Here is a 17,207-nt window from a genome sequence, read left to right on the forward strand (position 1 = left end):
GTGATATAAAAACCAACGCGCTTGTGGGGGTTCTGGCCCTTACGCTGTTTTAACTGCACGATCACGATTACAACTAATAAATATATATGTACCGTTTTACTCACGGGTACACAACTCTGGGAATCAGTCCCTATGGTGCAAACTTTAATGCACGCGAATATGTAACTTTTGCGGGATTCCTTCGCCGCGGGTTACAAATCAACATTGGATCAGGATGCTGATATAGCTCCAAATTCTCACACATCAATCGTTAAAGCAGATGAACTGCCCTCCGATTAGATTTGTAAGGGGGATCACGTGGTTTGGGTAGCTAGGCCAAAATGACGTCACCCAGGAGCAAACCGGCTATGGTGAATTTTTTTTTTGGACGACACAAATAATTCAGATAGCGGTAAAATTTAGGCCTTTTAAGAGATTTATGGGAGAAACTCGTCCCACAACCTCGTTTCAAAACGCGTTGAATACGATTCAATTCGTTAATTCAAGCGGAAATTAATATTCAAACTGTAACTTACTGCAAAGATTGTCGTCCTTCACAGATACGAGCTTGAAATATCAATGGACTGCAGTGTATTTCACGGTCAACCAAGGCTAGGCCTGCAGTGTTTTTAGACACAAACAGCAGCTTGTTAACGGTGCGTAGTGAGGACCCGTGCGTCTTCTCACTGAATAAAGCGCGCATGCACATTAAGTCATACAAAACTATTCTACATTGCTCTTTTACCGAAAACCAAGTTTAAAACGTTGCTCGCGAATCCTCCACCAAATAATATATGTAACGAATGTAGCGGTTCGTACAGTTATTAATTAATTTATGGATGAAATATGAATATAATAATTCATAAGGTTATGAATAAATTATGATTCATATATCAACCCAACGGGGAATTAAACATATATTGTGAATCAATTACAACGAATTATAATCAATTACATGTATGATTAGTTCTGGTTTAATAATTATCTAGAGAAACTGTTCGTTTGTCCAGCAAACTAAGTCCCTCACAGAATATTATAAACAGAGTTATTTCCTGGCCATGAAAATAACTAAAGCATAAAGCGATCGAAAAACGTTAAAGTGACCTGGTCTTCAGTTGAAAGAACAACAGAACAATCGAGCATGAATTATGTGTTTAATATATGCAGCTACGGCTACCGAGATTATACGTCAAAAATATATACAGAAGTATACACATATATATACACGAGTGAGAATGAAGAAAAGACATGGAAAGAAAGATGATCAAAGGATGGCAAATTACACAGTTAACGTAAACCCTTTTGAGAGAGAGAGAGCCAGCACAGAAATCAGTTTAGACAAATTCAGATAAATGATAATACTTGCTTATTGGTTCAAGTCCGTGTGTAGCAGTTTCAATGCGCCTGGCTGGGTTGGTCCTTTCAGAGAGGGTTTCTCCGGCGGGGTTTTCAAAAGAGGTTTAAGCTTAAGTAACTTAGCCGAAGAGAGAGAGAGAGTCTAAAGAAGTGGTCCTCCCGAACTGCGCGCGTGGTTGGGAAGCGCGGTCACCTGAGGCGTCCGTGCACGAGGTGCTCGTGAGTCAGTCAGGAGAAGAAGAAGAGCAGCGCGAAGAGACAAGAGAGTGAGCGAAGGTGTGTGTCGTTGTCTTTATGGAAACCCAAGCTAACACACCTCCTGAATTGTAGCAGCCAATAGAGGCGCAGCACTATTTGGCGGGCAAAGTTGCTTTGTTTGGTCTCCTAGCTGAATTTGCATACTTAATGGCTATCAGATCGGATTTCGAGATGGGGTGTGTTCTTCACAGGATCATTAAACACATAGAAAAATGCATTTGTCAGCGTTTTGTGACATGTCTCAATGAATAGCTCAAGTCCGGAGCTTTGAAACGAGATCAAACTCGATAGGTCAGAAAGGCATAGAAACCAAGTTATGGTTTACAGACAAAATTATATCGTTAAAATGCACACTAGCACAAATACACTCATTTAAACACTAGGAAACATGCATAGGCTCTAAAATATATCATATATATATTCCAGCATAGTGGTAGTTCACATATACAGTTAAAAATGTATGATTGTGTGTTTCTGTACGTGCCTGTGTGTGTGCTTTTGTGTGTTCCTGTGTGTGTGGGGTGTTGGAATGTGGATCTGGTCAGTCTCTGGGGGGGGGTGCTCCTTTTGAAGTCACCAAAGAGAGGAAGTTGGACTTTACTGTTTACCATCGCAGGTCCACAAAAGTGTCAAGTGGGCTCATCTTATGGCAGACTATTCGGAGCCGAAATGGTTTTACAACCCAGTCCAGCATGCTAAAAGCGTTCTGAACATTCCCAAGTTTATTGATTATCCTGATACGTGTGCATATGCTACAACCGTTACTGTAAAATATGCATGTATGTCCATTTAAACTCAATTTTGGTCAAATGTGGATTATATCATTACACTGGCAAGAATATGGTTACATGTAAAGATGCCGTACCAAGTATGACAACGCTACATTCAACTGCTTTTGAAATACGGTGGTTTTTTCACTTCCTGAAAAATAACCGTTTTGGACATACGCGAGTTTCATCGGGCAGCGACGATATACAATCATCAGCACAGATCAACCAGCCCAAAGCTGTCTGTAGACAGTCAAATTTAAGACCTTTTTAAGACCTTTTAAGACCATAAATATTGAAATTTAAGACCTACACGACGCATTACCAAAAAATATTCAAATCAAAGAAATTCTGAAAAAAATCATTTTATTTCAATGAATTTAGTCATTGAAAAAGCATTAATTTAATTTACAGATAAAGCAATCACATTAGTAACCTTCCACACACAACAATGTGACTTGGGTAAAGTTGGTTTTATATTCGCACATTCGGACATCCGTATTCAATAGCCTTGTGAATCACACTACATTAGACATTCAGTGGACATTCACAAGTAAATAAAACAATACTTGCCTATTTTGATCGACTGTGAAAAATGTTGTTAGTTGACAATCGTTGGTTGTCAATATCATGTCGCTGCTTAAAATTCGCAAACATTAATTTATTGCACATTTATTGGAAAGTCTGAATTTATATTGATATTGCGCTGGAGACCGGAGGGACCAGGCATTGAGGAGGACGACGGCAGTGGTGAGGCTAATTGGCCGAGTCTGCTGAAGGCATTTTGCGGCTAGCTTGTGTTTCTCCGCTTTGGCGTGTGACTCCAGCGCCTTCACACCCAGAGTCCCTAATTGATTTTTTTTTTTTTTTTTTGCAAAGTTTGCAGTGAGCCTCGTATATGGAGCTGGGTACCGCTTGTAACAAACAGCAGAAATCGCTGTGATCTAGCCATGTCTCGCTGAAAGTAACTCTGTGGAGACGCAGACGTATTTCGCGGGCAGGTATTGCATTTATCACGGGATTTGTAGTTTTATCAACGCGTATACCAACACCAATATACCCCAGAAAGAACTACGACTCGCTACGTTTTTACTACTTTGTAATAACTTTCAGCAGGTAGCGTTTCTGGAAATGGGTAAAAAAAAAATGTAGACCTGACTAAATGAAATTTAAGACCTCGGATGAAAATCTGGCCATTTTTAAGACTTTTTAAGGCCTTAAACTTAAAGTTCAGAATTTTAGACTTTTTAAGACTTTTTAAGACCCCGCGGGAACCCGGTGTAGAAGTTGCTGACAGATTTTGGCTTCCCCATTTAGCTCATAACTGAATAAAACATGTTATGCAATTATAAGGAAATGATTATTACAAAAGCTAGACTGATGCAGGTACAAGGGACTTAATTTCAGTGGGCCCCTACATTTTGCCCAATTATATCCTCCAAACAATGTGAAAACTGTTAAAAAAAAAAAAAAAGTTAAAGAAAACAAATATAATAAATGTATTTTTGTAAATAAAGGTTAAAATGTTACTTTCTAAAACAAAAACTGTTTGCCCACCATTTTAAAACAAAATATATTTAAAATAAAAAAACAAAAATGCAGATCAAATGTTAACTGGTAGGAGGAACACAAATTCACTCATCTGAATGTAGTAAATAAACAGCAATTGAAATACATGTAACAACTGTGGTAATTACATGTATACCCCCTTTACAGTTAGTGCTCTCATAAATGCATGTAGAATATTAAACCTACATTTAAAATTAAGCATTTTACCTAAATATATATTTTAGTCAGAATTACTGTGCTCCTTTTCTCTTCATTTATTTCCAACATTTAATAAGGACACAACCAACAAATCATACACTGGAGAAACATCTCAAGTCCACACACATCTGCCGAAGCATCTGGCAGGGCAAACCACGAGCAGCTATATGCTTGGTTATTTGAAGCCCTTTCTCTGTTCCTGTCTGTTTTGTGGTCTGTATGCGAGTCAAATCTACTCCACTTATAAAAGCTGCTGCTAGTTCAGATTTGACAGATGAAGTCACTCTTGTCATTTGTGATAAGATTTTTGTTTGTATGGATGTTGCCATCTTTGATATTACTTTACTCACCATCACTATAATTACAGTTAATAGTCACAAATTGAACACAGGTTTGACTTTGGTTACATCATACAGCATTCAAAACTCTACTGTAATTTCCTGTGTGCAGAGGACACTGAGACTCACATCTAAGTAAATGCTGTTGTTAAAAAGGGTCATGAAACCCCAAAACACTTTTGAGATGTAAACAGATATGTATAGGCTGCACATCATTGAAAAAACTAAAGGTACTCAATGTTATTCATAAGTGAAAAATAGTTATTTTTGCATTTTTCAGAGCGATTTCTGACTTCCTGTTTGAAAAGCTAAGTCGGAGCAACGTCACAAAATCTGACGTCATCGTGTGTTTTCGGCCCAAGTATGTGCATGGTCGAACATGCTGACGTCGACCGTTTCGAGCGATTCTCAACATATATTCATGACATAAAGCTTATTTAATCCAATCACTGCGCTGTAGTATGCTTAAGATTATAATTGCGGAATTATGCATGAGGAAGTGTCACTTCTCTCGCCTCAGTCTCTTGTCATTCAGAGACATATCGTTTGTTCGTTTCCTCAGTTCTTTATCGATTAACATGTGGTTAGTGAAGGCGGGATAGGCAGAATCGTGCTGAATGATACACAACAGAAGCGCTGTTAAATAAAAATGTTAAATAAATGTATACATGCTAAATAAACATCTGAAAAAAGGTTGTTTTTTTTTTAAATTACTATTTGTAATTTTGCTGCTTTGTTCTTTTTATATAGCCTAACAAAAATAACTACATTCCAGCTGATATATACAATGTATAGTCTTGATTTGGGAGGTCAATCTGCATTTGTAAGTATGAAAGGGTTTTAAATCTTGTAAATCAAGTAAAATGACTCAAAATCAAGTAATTTAAGCATGCCAAAGTCAACTTTAATCATATAAAATGTAATTTCCCAACAGCAAAATTGTGGCCAGTGAAAATGCTGAGTGGCTAGTAACTTTGGAAAACCACTAGCCACAGTGGCTGGTGAGCAAAAAAGTTAATGTCAAGCCCTGTGTTACAACACGCGTTTTCCTGCGACGCGACCAGAGCAGAGGTTTGTGTGCATGTGGATTGTTTTGCTGTAATCTACCAGCACAAATGGAAAATATGTTCACGTGAGATCGCATTACAGCGGAGAATTCAAATATCACAAAAGTGCTGTTCATTCACCTCTGCCTGCTCTAGCTGCGTTCAAACAAGCGAGCCGTATATGTTTCCCTCAGCACAGCAGCACGAGTGTTGTTTGTATTTTGCTCGCGATGCGGTCAGAACTGGAGTTTGAATACGAAAACATGAAAAATACGATTGTTATGCTATACACGCAGAGCGCGTATGATTGGTTTCAGTGCGGAGCTCCGTGGTGAGTTTAATAACACTAGCCACGTGGATCCTAGCTCATACAGAACAAAGTATCCGTGTTTAAAGTTTTTTATTTCACACATTCTCCTGCACCAAACATTAACCAGCACAGTGTAGTTATACACACATATTTCATCAAGTCTTCTTCAAATGAATTATATGTGCAAACTGGACACTGATACAGTGGTGTAACCTATCTGAACGCGACACGATTATTCTAAAAGACTGATTTTGAGACTGCAGTGCTCGTAAACGTAATCAAAGTAGCCTATTATTAGCCCTATTAAATATTCTTTCGCATTTCTCCCTTGTGCTTGGGAGTTTGTTGTCATTCTCTCCGTGCTCATATATTAATATTCATTATTCTGTATAATGAGTGCGTTCTATGTCTGTGTTTCATTGGTTGTTCTCTTCCCTCTTCCCTCCCTCTACACTCCGACTTATCCAGAGCTTTACACACTCATTTTTACAGAGTTTTTTGAGCTTTGAGGTGTGAATGACCAGGCTAAAACAGGAGGTTTCATGACCCTTTAATCCCAAACAGACTACCTATGAGTCATAACAGTTTGTTCTTTTGATTTTCTTTACTTTTTTTATAATAAATTAGGTTAAACTGGCTTCTGCTTTACAACTTACAAAAAAAAAAAAAAAAAACTTATTTAATCAATACTGTCATTTGCATTTATATCACAATCACTATTGTGTGCAATCCATGTAAAGGGAAAACAGTAAAGTGACTGCAGGAGTCTTTAGGTGTGTATATGTTTTAAAGGTTCACAGTATAACAGTTTTTAATTTCTAAACTATTTAACAACAGGAAGTCAGTCTATTTGATGAGTTTTTTATATATATAAGTGTGCAGTACATATTCTATCGAAACGCCACTCTCAGCAGCGCAGGTCACATCGGGATGTTATGTGAGCTCTCAGATTCAATGCGTTTCGAGTATTTGGATTTTAACATGGCCTATTTTACAAACAACATGACTCTTGTCGATCTCTTTAGTGGCTTCTTTATAGTTGAAGCCAAAACTTCAGTTCTACACACCGCGGTGGGAGTGGAATAATTCTATCGTCTTGTGAGCTGGGTTTGTTAATGCTAACTCTAGAGATGTATGCACTTTGACGCACCTCGCACTTCTCCGGCTCCACGTCAGTTTACGTTCTGAGATAACACTGACATCTAGCGGTTGGGTTTTATACAGTCTGTGGTTTTTGATCGCCTATAATTTTAATAGATGGACAGACAAAAAATAAATAAATAAATAAATAAAAATCTATAACAGTATATACATTTTTCCCCGTGGAATCAAAAATGGTATCGAATATCGGTACTTTTCAAGGTATCGTATTGAAGTTAGAAATTCCAGTATTGTGACAACACTACAGCCTATATATTTACTCCACGAACTCTACAAACATGGAAAAGAGTGATAGATGGACCTCTCAACCTTACAATGAGGAGAAAATCCAGTGCGACTTTGAGCAGATCTGTGGATAAAACACACAACGCTGTTTCAGCAAAAAAAAAAAAAAATACCTGAGAGTGGAGTTTGTGGGAGAAAATGGTGGCCTCCATACACAGCCCAGTTGCCAGAGTATCTGGATGATGGAAACCAAACAGGACAGAATTCTGCGTGAGTCAGGTAAGCAGAATAAAATGTACTATAAATAAACATTAATAAAACAAATGAATATAATTACAGCATGATTACTTTTTGTTATGAAGCTATGGCAGTTTGTTTTCCATTTGAATTTATATTAAATATGTTTTTAGGCTACCATCTTTCATAATTTCCATAGGTTTGTCCAACTTTTTCCTACACCTCACATCGCTTTGCACAAACTATGGGTGTAACTTCTATTAAACTGTAAACATTTTTTTAAACATTCATCATCATAAGCAAAAGAAAGGGCTATCAAGACCAAACTCAACTGCATTGTGTTCCACTTAAATTGTGTGGCATTTAAATCGGGGGAAGTGATAAAAAAATAAAATAAAAAAAAATTATAAAAATGTACATTTTAAAATATATTTTCATATTTTCTTTTTTTAGGATTAATCTACACTACCAGTCAAAAGTTTGGAAACATTATTTTTTAATGTTTTTAAGTCTCTTTTGCTCATTAAGGCTGCATTTATTTCATAATAAACACAGGAAAAACAATAATATTGTGAAATATTTCTACAAATTAAAATTATGGTTTTCAATTTTAATATACTTAATATAATTTATTCCTGTGATCAAAGCTGAATTTTCAGCATCATTACTCCAGTCTTCAGTGTCACATGATCCTTCAGAAATCATTGTAATATGCTGATTTATCGTCAATGTTGGAAACAGTTGTGCTGCTTCATATCATTTTATAACCTGTGATACTTTTTCAGGATGATTAAAAAGTTAAAAAATATTCAATTCAATTCAATTCAATCTTTATTTATAAAGCACATTTAAAAACAGCTGAGGCTGACCAAAGTGCTGTACATGTCACAAACATAAAAATAATATAAAAAGCAAAATATTCATAAAAGCTAAGGAAAGGATAAGGAAAAGAGAAATGTTTTCAAGGATGACTTAAATGTGTCAACAGAAGGGGCTAGCCTGATATATAAAGGTAGGCTATTCCATAATTTGGGTCCCACAACTGCAAAGGCCCGATCACCGGGCCTTTGCACCGTTTTTTAAGTCGAGTTCGTGGTACAACAAGTAAGCTCTGGTCACATGATCTTAAGGTTCTTGACGGGGAGTGGCGAGAAAGTAAACTGGTCAAGTACTCAGGGGCCAGATTATTAAGAGCTTTATAAACATAAAGTAAGATTTTAAAATCGACTCTAAATTTGATAGGGAGCCAGTGTAAGGCTGATAAGATGGGAGTAACAGACTCATGCTTGCGCGTCTTAGTGAGAAGTCTAGCTGCTGAGTTTTGAACCAACTGTAATCGAGAAAGAGATGATTGGGAGACCCCATAATAAAGAGAATTACAGTAGTCTAAACGTGATATAACAACAGCATGGATCAATGTTTGAAAATCACCTTTAGATAAAAATGATTTAACTTTTGAAAGCTGTCGGAGATGGAAAAAACTGGATTTTACCACAGCACTAATCTGTTTATCGAATTTTAGGTTGTGGTCGAAAAGAACACCCAAATTCCTGGCACAAAGGGTTTCATAAGGAGTGAGAGAGCCACAATCAACATTAACAACGCTGTTTTCTGTAGGTCCGAACAAGATTATTTCTGTTTTATTTTCATTTAAGTTAAAAAAATTATTGGAAAGCCAAAGCTTAAGTTCCTTCAGGCAAGCCAGAAGTGGTTTTAGGCTGCTTCGATCATTATGTTTTAATGGGAAATAGAGCTGAGTGTCATCAGCATATAAATGAAAAGACACTCCATACTTATTGAAAATAGAGGCAAGTGGAAGCATATATAAAGTAAACAAAACTGGTCCAAGGATTGATCCTTGAGGAACTCCAGAGTTAAGTGGTATGGCAGAGGAGGAGTACTGACCAATGCGAACATTGAACCATCTATTTGTGAGATAAGAGCGGAACCATTGTAAAACAGTGCCACGAATGCCCACAGCTTTCTCAAGTCGCATAAAAAGTATCTCGTGATCCACTAAATCAAAAGCAGAACTAAGATCTAATAAGACTAAAGCCACAGGTCTTCCAGAATCAGTTTCCATAAAAATGTCACTTGAAACTCTCAACAAAGCAGATTCAGTACTATGTAATGCTTTAAAACCAGACTGAAATGTTTCCTGTACAGAGTTCATAGTTAAATACATTTGCAGTTGAGTTAATACATTTTTTCAATTATCTTAGAAATAAAAGGCAAATTTGAAATAGGACGAAAATTTGAAAAAACAGCAGAATCAAGATTGGGTTTCTTTAGATATGGTGTCACCACAGCATTTTTAAGATCTTTTGGGAAAGACCCAGTTGACAAGCATTTATTGATAAACATTAAGAGACCTGGACCAATAGTATCAATAATTTGTGTGAGAAAAAGGGGTGGGATCACATCCTGGGGACAGATAGTAGGTTTTAATTTTCTAACTATATCTATAAGTGAAGCCAAGTCCATAGGCTCATAATATCAGCATTTATTTAAAAAAGAAATCTTTTGTAACAATATACACTACCGTTCAAAAGTTTGGGGTCAGTAATTATTATTTTTTTTTTTAAAGAAATTTATTCTTTTATTCAGCACGTATGTGTTAAATTGATAAAAAGTGATAGTAAAGATTTATATTGTTAGAAAAGATTTCTATTTTGAATAAATGCTGTTTTTAACCTTTTATTCATCAATGAATCCTGAAAAAAGTATCACAGGTTCCAAAAAAAAATATTAAGCAACACAACCGTTTCCAACATTGATAATAACTGAGTATCAAATCAGCATATTAGAATGATTTCTGAAGGATCATGTGACACTGAAGACTGGAGTAATGATGCTGAAAATTCAGTTTTACCATCACAGGAATAAATTAGATTTTAAAGATAGAAAATAGAAAACCATAATTTTAAGTTGTATTAATATTTCACAATATTTTAGTTTTTTTCTGTATTTATTATGAAATAAATGCAGCCTTAATGAGCATAAGAGACTTCGTTCAAAAACATAAAAAAAAAAAAAGTAATGTTTCCAAACTTTTGACCCCCAGGGTATAAAATTTTTTTGGGGAAAAAAATAAAATTGTTTAATAAAATTTATGCTAGTAAAAAGAATAAAGCCATATTACAGATATTTTAAAATGTCTTTGACATAATGGTGATAAAACTAATATATTATATATAATAAAAAAATTAACTAAAAAATAAATAAATAATTAAACAGAATTAATGAATGAATGTCACGTGACCGTATACTATATATATCCGATGACCGTTATAATTTGTAACAGATGACCGTTGTGATTTCCTCAGCCTACTGTACTCTCAACTTTTTTTGATTAATTTTCCCACATTAATAACCTGTAAATAGCTCCAACTGTATATATTACGTTCCTGTTCAGTCGTTACACGTTTTTTTACTTTGTTGTTTTTCTAGTTCATTATTAGTCGGCTTTAAGTTTGTTTGTAGTTTGTCTTCAGTTCGGCGAGTTATTGGTAAGTATATGTATACAGTATTAATCAGCCTTTTGATATCTTGACGTTTAATTATATTCGAAATAAGTATTATTATACATGTATGTTAGGGGTGGGAATCGGAGGGTACCTCACGATACGATACGATCACGATAAATGGCTCACGATAACGATAATATCGCGAGTCAGCGATTCTGCGATAATCGATATATCGCTAGACAATCCTATAATGATACATCGCGATATTGGTCTTAATATGAAAACAAAATGCACGTGAAAAGGTTAAGTGCATGTTAACGGATAAATCCAATCTTATATGTACATTTAATAGAGTTCACGTCACCGAAAGCAAGAAATATGAGGTGCATTTTATTGACCATCAGTTAATTTCAAAATCAAAGACTGCAATAGGAGAGAGCGGCAACAGCACTGGTATAAGGTCTCATTACTTTTAATGAAGATAATCGTGTTACGCGTCTGCGACTTACTTTCACTTTCATATGCGGCAGTTTGCGCGTCAGCTTGCTGAAGAGATCTGCGGCGATGTGTGATGCAGTAGCGTTGTCATATCTGACTCTCACATGTTTCAGTTTTAGTATTTTTGGGAGAAGTAAAATTTACATATGTAGTTTCAACAACCAGATGCATTTAGACTGAGCATAGACAGTTTTGACTGGAATGCGTCCCAGACCATCTCCTGAAGTGGTTTGAGCAATCGGATTTAAATCCGTCTCAAATGCGTTTTTAGGCATTTAGGCATTTAGACCTGGTCTTTTCACGATCAGATAGCTATCCGATCAGAGAAAATGCATGAAGTCACCAGGTGCAAACAGACCCTTTGACGTTCTTCAAGCGCTTAGATATCCACGGGAGCGTTCGAAAGCAGGCGTCTATCAGAGGATCCCTAATATATGCTTTCAAATGCTCCCGTGTATATCTAAGCGCTCGGTGAAGAACGTCAAAGATGTCTACGACTGTCACATCAATGGTATAAAAGTGCGTCAAGACTTTGAACTTAAACGTGGCTGGGGCATCTATTTTACTCACACTGCTGTCCGCCATCCTGTTAATAACCTCTTTTTCTTAGGCTAGTTAACTTAAGTTCACGTTTCCCTCATTCATGTGTTGAGCGCCGCCTTGAAGTAGGACGCTTTGAGCAAAGAAATCTATATATAGCGCTTTATTTTTTTAAATTAAAATATCGATATTTGGCGCAGCGATACGATTCTCGTATCGCACAGAGAAGGATGACGATATATCGCCATATCGATATTTTGTCCCACCCCTAATGTATGTATACACAGACAATAAATAATCACCAACACAAACGTCGTAATTAAAACAAAATGCCTACAAGTTTTTAATAGGCGCGTTTTTTCCGTTCCTCACAACAGCTGTGACTGACAACATCCGCGGGGGGCGGGGGAAGGGGGCGGGGGAAAGGGGCGGGAAAATCTAAAGCGTTGCTTTGCTCAATACTGATTGGTTAGACCATACGTGTCCAAACTCGGTCCTTGAAGGCCGCTGTCCTGCAGAGTTTAGCTCCAACTTGCCTCAACACAGCTACTTCAAGTGTGTTTAATTGTGGCTGGAGCTCAGCGCAGAGAAAAGTAACGTGTAAAAAATTGAAGTGCTGCTCTACTTAACACTTGTGCCGAATGCAAAAATCGCCATTTTATGCCATCAAACAGAGCACTTTAAGTATTTGGTATCCGAAACCATAGTGGACGTTATCGAGTGTACTCACATTTTTCACAGACGGATTAAGTTACACAAGCACTAAACATATGATGGTCATTAGACCATGCAAGACCCACTATTTGTTAACATGCACAGCTAACAGGTCGTGTTAAACATGATTAACGTTACCTTCCTGAGTGACACCCTGGGACAGACCAAGCACAGGCCGTTTCCAGCTTGAATTCAGACGCGCTTCGGTGAATCACAAAAGGAGCCTGTACGAGGATGGCAGTGCAACACACAGTCAAGATCACGGGATTTAGTCAAGTTCACGAAACCAAGACATGCATGCTTTGCTGGTACCATGACGCCGATCAAACTCCGTCCATCCGTCGACTTGGGATTTGAACTGGAGTTCTTGGAGCGCGCGCACTTGAAAGTGTGACATCGGCAGCGAACAGCCAATCGCATGCCCTGAAACAGAGAATCCGAATTCACTTCCCGCGAGACACTTGCTATTCAATACTCTCAGTTGAAGAAGATTGAATATAAAGTACAGAAATGCATCTAGACAGCAAGATAACTTTTATGATACAGCAAGATATTTAGTTTATATTGTTGAGTATAAATATGATCAAGACTCCATTTATTAAATCAAATGCAGTAAAACAGTAAAATGGCTCAATTTTATTACAAATTAAAAAAAAACTTTTCTTTTTGAACATATTTTAAAATGTAATTTATTCCTGTGATCAAAGCTGAATTTTAAGCATCATTATACGGTCTTCAGTGTCACATGATCCTTCAGAAATCGTTCTGATGTTTCTAACATTTCTTATCAAAGGATTATCACCACTAGAATCCATACCATTCTTAAATATTTAAATAAAATTACATTTTTTACAATTGTTTTTACTGTATTTTATCAGTTACATAGCCTTTCTAAACATAAGAAACTTCATATCCTCCTTACTAGTCCCAAACTTAAAAATTTTGTGTGCGTGTTATGTATGTGTCTGTGTAGACTTCAGATGCAAAAGCCTCCAAGTGCCATCTGAAATTTTCTTATAAAATGTGCATCTTTACAAGGCTTCTATGTTTAGGTTCAGTAATTTAACTTTAATGGCAGTTCTATTTAAAACAGGAGCCTGATAAAAATGCTCACTTTATAAGAATATTTTAGATGACACTTAGAGGCTTTTGCATCTGAAGTCATCATCAAATCAAAGGTCACACAGGCTATCATGGATGTGAAAAATGCACACAGGATGGAGTGTACCTGGAAAACAGGATGACATTTCCAAGAAGCGACATGCCTCTAAGAACCAATGAGAGCTTCAGAAACAAGACCGATTCTGATCACCATCATGGCATGTCACCCCTTGAACAAACTTCCCTGGACATGGTCTCTGGCATCCTCCTCGATTACATGCACCTAGTGTGCCTCGGAATCATGAGAAGACTTATCCACTTGTGGTTGAAGATGGGTCCTCTCACTTGTAGGCTGTCGGGATTTCAAATAAACACATTAACAGAAAGGTTAGTGAATGCTCAGAGAAGCGTGCCCATGGAGTTCGCAAGGAAACCAAGGGCACTGAGGGAAATTGACAGGTGGAAGGCAACAGAGTTCAGGCAGTTTTTACTGTATACCGGACCTGTTATGTTGAAAGATCTCCTTACCACAGAGGTGTACAAAAACTTCTTGCTGCTTTTTGTGGGAATCTTCATCCTGTGCAACAACAGTCTGATGGAAGATTACTGTGATTATGCCAATGACATACTGGTTCTCTTCGTCAATCACTTCGGTCAACTGTATGGGCCACAATTCCTGTCCTATAATGCACACTGCCTTGTACATCTTGCAGATGATGCAAAAAAGCATGGCGTGCTAGACAACTTCAGTGCTTTCAAGTATGAGAATCACCTGAACAAACTCAAAAGGCTTCTGAGGAAACCAACATGCCCTCTGAGTCAAATAATAAAAAGATTCTCAGAGATGCAAAGAAGCTACAAAAAACCTCACAAAACCAGGCCATATCTGCTCAAAAAACAGCATGCAACTGGTCCTCTACCTGCATCCTTTCATGAAGCGACACAGTATAAAGAGTTAAGGACAAGCCCTTACACTCTTAAACTGGACCGGGCAAACAGTCACGTTTACATCGGCGGTAAAGTTGCAAAGCTGCAAAATATCATTTCATTCAGGGATGAAATTTATGTAGCTTACAGCACCTTCAACCATCAGGAATCTTTTTTTGACTATCCCCTACCATCCTCTACACTCGGCATTTATTTAGTTGACGATCTCTCAACCACCGTCGAGTTCTGCAAATTTGAGGAAATAGAGAACAAAATTTTTCTTGTCCCACATCAACATCATTTTGTTGCAATTCCACTTTTACATACAGATTAATTCTTTATCAGCACTTTTTGTTCCATAGTTTATGCATTTGAATTACATAGTTGAATTTATCCAAGTTAATACACAATATGGGTTTCAGGCTGGCAGTTCTCTTATATATATAAAAAAAAAAAATAATTTACCTAATAGTGGAGTTTGAGGGAGAAGGGACGACTGGACCAGTTGCCAAGTCCTGGTATGCTGACGGATACTCCTGGTGGCCACCATATAAAGACATTGACAGGCTGTTAAAGAGTGTTAAAATCATGGAGACACCACAGCCAGAGAAGGGGTGGACCCGGCATAAAACAAGAATCCTGCATGAGTCAGGTAAGAGTAAATTATACTGTAAATTAAACATGATCTTACCCAGCATACCTGCATTTCATTTTTCAGAATCTTTGTACATCATTTATCTATACTGTAAAATGTGGTCTCACATAAAGCTTTAATAAACAAAACTGAAACCTTACCTGTATTTCATTTTTCAGCATCTTTTCAAAATGTAGCCAACAACTGGAAGAAGGCCAGCTATACATCTGACATAAATTCAGAACCCGAAATTGCTGGGAAAAGGATTCCAAAGTAAGTCCTCACAAAAGACAAAGAAATGTTTTAACACATGTAAATGCCATATACTTTCGTTTCAACCAACTTTACCATAGTTCAACTGAATATTTAAATAATTGAATAGCAGCTTCAGTATGATTGTTACAGGTTTTAAAGTGTTTCTGCCATCAAGTACTCACCCTCAAGTCGTTTCAAACCTGCAAGACTTTCGTTCATCCTCTGAACACAAATTATGTTGATGTCTACGCTCAGACATCAACGCAACTACCCCCTCAAGGACCAGAAAGGTAGTAAAGACATTGTTAAAAATAGTCCATGTGACTATAGTGGTTCAACCACAATTTTATGAAGCGATGAGAACCCTTTTTCTGAGCAAGAAACAACAACAACAAAAATTGTTGAAAATAATTCAACAATTTCCTCTACCATGTCAGATTCCATCACGCATGCACAAGAGCACCACGATGTACAGGTATGTGCGTGGGGCTGAAGCAGGAGCCGGCGTTTTGACCAAGCGGCAACCTCCCCCTTTTTCTCGTGAAGCCAATACGGAAGTAACTTAAACTGCGATTCATCGACTGGCCGCTAGGGACAGGCTCCAAAAGAGAGCAGAATCTCATTGAGTCCCATGTTAAATTGGCCAAGTTTACAGCAGAAAAAAAACATGTTTACAAGTTGGTTCAAATTGTGGTTTTGGTCTATACTGCTATTTTTGCCCTTCATGACAACTCTGAGGGGGGTGAATTTTTTTATAACTTATCCGTTTAAATTATATTAAGCCTTAAAGTTCTGCATAATTAAGGGCGTGGTCACTTGAGTGACAGGTAGATTGCGCTGCTGTCTGTAAGCCGTCATGTTACCTCAGCTGCCGCTGAATTTGGCATCTCAGCCGTATTTGTGCTCGATTATTTTATACAATTATAAAATATGGCTTGCTGCATAATATTCGAGACTGATGTGTGTCTGTGTAGATGTGCATGCATGGGGAAGAGACACAGAACACACGTTGTTGGATCGTGGCATTGGCTGAAAGTTTTGGTTGTGAGATTTACTACAATGACAATGGCGGGAGGATATCAAAATCCGACAGCACTGCTTGGATATTATAACTAAAACTGCTGCACTATTTTGAAAAAAATATACTTTGGACACGGGCTCATTTGTTTGTTAGATACGATCGTATACAGTTTTACAACATAAACGCTGCTCAGATTGCATCCTTTCTTGAAGAACGATGACAGAGAGCAGATCATTCAGAAGAAATGTGACATGTTTTTTTGTTTTGCAATGGACACTCATATTTTACCCAAGTGCCACGGATTGGATTCATCTTGCGATCTCTATTTCATTATAAAGGTATGAAGTCCCATTTGATTTTCCATGTTGTTATTTGCACACCCAACACTACTGGTGTTGGAGGATCTATATCTTAAAAAACACTGTAGATTGACAGTAAACCTTTAGAACTTTCTGATGATAAAACTTATCTTCATTAATATTTTAGATCGTATCTAAGATAGATAGATAGCTCCTTTGCTGCTAACATGGTCGCATCGAGCTAGACGGGCGTGGTTTCAGCAACCAGTCATATCAGCTCAAACCACCTCCCCGCCTCTTTGCCCAT

The sequence above is a fragment of the Megalobrama amblycephala genome, unplaced genomic scaffold, assembly GCF_018812025.1.
Source record: "Megalobrama amblycephala isolate DHTTF-2021 unplaced genomic scaffold, ASM1881202v1 scaffold253, whole genome shotgun sequence".
Taxonomy (NCBI): Eukaryota; Metazoa; Chordata; class Actinopteri; order Cypriniformes; family Xenocyprididae; genus Megalobrama; species Megalobrama amblycephala.